The sequence below is a fragment of the Eriocheir sinensis genome, chromosome 59 (assembly GCF_024679095.1).
Source record: "Eriocheir sinensis breed Jianghai 21 chromosome 59, ASM2467909v1, whole genome shotgun sequence".
NCBI lineage: Eukaryota > Metazoa > Arthropoda > Malacostraca > Decapoda > Varunidae > Eriocheir > Eriocheir sinensis.
The window spans coordinates 1,670,483-1,674,474 of NC_066567.1; the positions used below are offsets into that span (position 1 = coordinate 1,670,483).

At 46.9% G+C, this 3,992-nt stretch overlaps 1 protein-coding gene across 1 annotated transcript in view; it reads left to right on the top strand.

Annotated features, from left to right (window-relative positions):
* Positions 1-1,710: 1,710 nt before the first annotated feature.
* The window catches only part of LOC126985327 (transcription factor Spi-B-like), a 26,787-nt gene continuing 24,505 nt past the window's right edge, over positions 1,711-3,992 (top strand). Inside the window, exon 1 of the mRNA XM_050840082.1 lies at positions 1,711-2,056. The gene's annotated coding sequence lies outside the window, so the exon portion shown is untranslated. The remainder of the gene's footprint in view (positions 2,057-3,992) is intronic.

Sequence of the window (3,992 nt, forward strand, 5' to 3'; positions counted from 1 at the left end):
CACTTAGCCACGGAAGCAGAAGAGAGTTAGAAGGAAGGTAAAGAAGATCAGGGAGAGATTGGACGCTTTTGAATAGTTAAGGAGGAGTTCAGAGTGCAAGGGAGAGTGAGACGTCAGGGTGATATCAGGGTGAGAGAGGGAGAGGAAGGGAGAGGGAGGGAGAGGAAGGAAGCGACAGGGGAAGGGAGAAAGAAGGAAGGAGAGGTTTATATTTCAAGGGAGAATTCAGGGAGGTCAAAGAATTAAGGGAGAGGAAGGGAGACTCAGGGAAAGGGAGGGATAGGATAGGGTTAGAGTCGAGGGGTGTAAGGGAGAAGGGAGAAGGCAGGGAGAAGTGAGGAAGAGGAAGGAAGAAGGGAGAGGAAGGGAAGGTTAGAGAGGTCAGGGAGAGTACAAAATCAACAGGGAGAGGAAGGGAAAGTGAGGAAGAGGAAAGGGAGAGAGTCGAAGGGAGAAGGGAGGAAGAGGAAGGGAGAGGAAGGGGAAGGTCAGAGAGGTCAGGGAGAGTAAGAGACCAACAGGAAAAGGGAGGGAAAGTGAGGGAGAGGAAAGGGAGAGATAGGGAAGGGAGAAGTGAGGAAGTAAGGAAGAGAAAGGGAAGGTAAGAGAGGTCAGGAAGAGTAAGAGACCAACAGGGAGAGGAAGGGAGAAGGCAGGGAGAAATGAGGAAAAGGAAGGAAGAGGAAGGGAGAGGAAGGGAAGGTTAGAGAGGTCAGGGAGAGTAAGAGACCAACAGGGAAAGGAAGGGAAAGTGAGGAAGAGGAAAGGGAGAAAATCGAAGGGAGAGGAAGGGAGAGGAAGGGAAGGTTAGAGAGGTCAGGGAGAGTAAGAGACCAACAGGGAGAGGAAGGGAAAGTGAAGGAGAGGAAAGGGAGAGAGTTGAAGGGAGAAGGGAGGAAGAGGAAGGGAGATAATCGAAGGGAGAGGAAGGGAAGGTTAGAGAGGTCAGGGAGAGTAAGAGACCAACAGGGAGAGGAAGGAAAAGTGAAGGAGAGGAAAGGGAGAGAGTTGAAGGGAGAAGGGAGGAAGAGGAAGGGAGATAATCGAAGGGAGAGGAAGGGAAGGTTAGAGAGGTCAGGAGAGTAAGAGACCAACAGGGAGAGGAAGGAAAGTGAAGGCGCGGAACGGGAGAGAGTTGCAGGGAGAAGGGAGGAAGAGGAAGGGAGAGAATCGAAGGGAGAGGAAGGGAAGGTTAGAGAGGTCAGGGAGAGTTAGAGACCAAGAGGGCGAGGAGGGGGGAGAGGGAGACAGACCGGGGCAGGGAGAGTAAGAGACCAAGAGGTCGAGGAGGGGGGAGAGGGAGTCAGACCGGGGCAGGGAGAGTAAGAGACCAAGAGGGCGAGGAGGGGGGAGAGGGAGTCAGACCGGGGCAGGGAGCGTAAGAGACCAAGAGGGAGAGGAGGGGGGAGAGGGAGTCAGACCGGGGCAGGGAGAGTAAGAGACCAAGAGGGCGAGGAGGGGGGAGAGGGAGTCAGACCGGGGCAGGGAGAGTAAGAGACCAAGAGGGCGAGGAGGGGGGAGAGGGAGTCAGACCGGGGCAGGGAGCGTAAGAGACCAAGAGGGAGAGGAGGGCGGAGGGGGAGCCAGACGGGGGCAGGGTAGGGTAGAGCGTTTTCCGTGAAGGCGCGTGAAGTGAGCCAGATAGCGCATACACGGAAGAGCCGATAGCGGGGAAGCGCACCGGGACGAAGAACCCACCCGGCTATCACCTCAGTAAGCGTTGGTCTGCACGCTGGACTACTTCAGCTATCACTACTACTACGACTACTACTATTACTACTACTACTGATTTTCCTACCCCTGCTACTATTACTACTACTACTACTGCTAACACTGCTACTACTATCTATATAACTACTACTACTACTACTACTACTACTATTACTATTGTTATTTTCTTTTTCCTACTTATTCCTATCTAACCTACTACTACTACTTCTACTACTACTACTACTGCAACCTCCACCACGGCTGCCTACACTACCACCACCACCACCACCACTACTACTACTACTACTACTAGTGCTACTACTTCTACTGCTCAACACGACGAAATGTGAGTAGTGTGTGTGTGTGTGTGTGTGTGTGTGTGTGTGTGTGTGTGTGTGTGTGTGTGTGTGTGTGTGTGTGTGTGTGTGTGTGTGTGTGTGTGTGGTTTCCCGTTTAAACACATTTATTTTTATTTTTTCCTCTTCTTCTTCTTCTTCTTCTTTTTCTTTTTCTTCTTCTTCTTCTTCTTCTTATTATTATTATTATTATTATTATTATTATTATTATTTCTATCTAAAAATCTAATCTCTTTCTTTAATTTTTACCTTAAGTTGCTGGCTTTCATGTGTGTGTCAAGGCCCTTAACATAACCTAACTACAACCCAAACAGTCACTCTATATGTGTACTCTAAGTTCATATCTACTTCCTCAGTAATAAGATGTTTTTCCACGTTCATGAGACAACAGAAGCCTTGTCAAACTCTCACTAGGCTCCTCAAACTACCCATGGCAATACTAACACAACAACCTCTACGAAAGCTTTGTCAAATTATCCATGGCAATACTAACACAACAACCTCTACGAAAGCCCTGTCAAACTATCACTAGCCTCACCAAACTACCCATGGAAATACTAACATAACAACCTCCACCAAAGTCATGTCAAACAATCACTAGGCTCACTAAACTACCCATGGAAACACTAACATGACAACCTCCACCAAAGTCTTGTCAAACTATCACTAGCCTCACCAAACTACCCATGGAAATACTAACATAACAACCTCTACGAAAGCCCTGTCAAACTATCACTAGGCTCACCAAACTACCCATGGAAATACTAACATAACAACCTCCACCAAAGTCTTGTCAAACAATCACTAGGCTCACCAAACTACCCATGGAAATACTAACATAACAACCTCCACCAAAGTCTTGTCAAACTATCACTAGGCTCACCAAACTACCCATGGAAATACTAACATAACAACCTCTGCCAAAGCCTTGCCAAGCTGTCACCAGGCCCTTCAAACTACCCATGGAAATACTAACATAACAACCTCCACCAAAGTCATGTCAAACAATCACTAGGCTCACTAAACTACCCATGGAAACACTAGCACAGCAACCTCCACCAAAGTCATGTCAAACAATCACTAGGCTCACTAAACTACCCATGGAAACACTAGCACAGCAACCTCCACCAAAGTCATGTCAAACAATCACTAGGCTCACCAAACTACCCATGGAAACACTAACATAACAACCTCCACCAAAGTCATGTCAAACAATCACTAGGCTCACTAAACTACCCATGGAAATACTAACATAACAACCTCCACCAAAGTCATGTCAAACAATCACTAGGCTCACCAAACTACCCATGGAAATACTAACATAACAACCTCCACCAAATTCATGTCAAACAATCACTAGGCTCACTAAACTACCCATGGAAACACTAACATAACAACCTCCACCAAAGTCTTGTCATACTGTCACTCGGCTCATGAAACTACCCATGGAAACACTAACACAACAACCTCTACGAAAGCCCTGTCAAACTATCACTAGGCTCACTAAACTACCCATGGAAACACTAACATGACAACCTCCACCAAAGTCTTGTCATACTGTCACTCGGCTCATGAAACTACATTGGCAATACAAACACAACAACCCATGAAAATACTAACACAACAACCTCCACCAAAGGATTGTCAAATTGTTACTAGGCTCATAAAACTACCCACGGCAATACTAACACAGCAACCTCTCCCAAACCCTTGCCAAGCTACCCATGGAAACACTAACAAAACAACCTCCACCAAAGCCTTGTCATACTGTCACTCGGCTCATAAAACTACATTGGCAATACTAACACACAAGCCCCTACGAAAGCCTTGTCATATATGGGTGCGTGTGTCCTGAAAGGTTTAAGACAGTGGTTCACAAACTTTTATTCTGGTCGTTAAACACTTTTAATACATGATCCTTGTCCA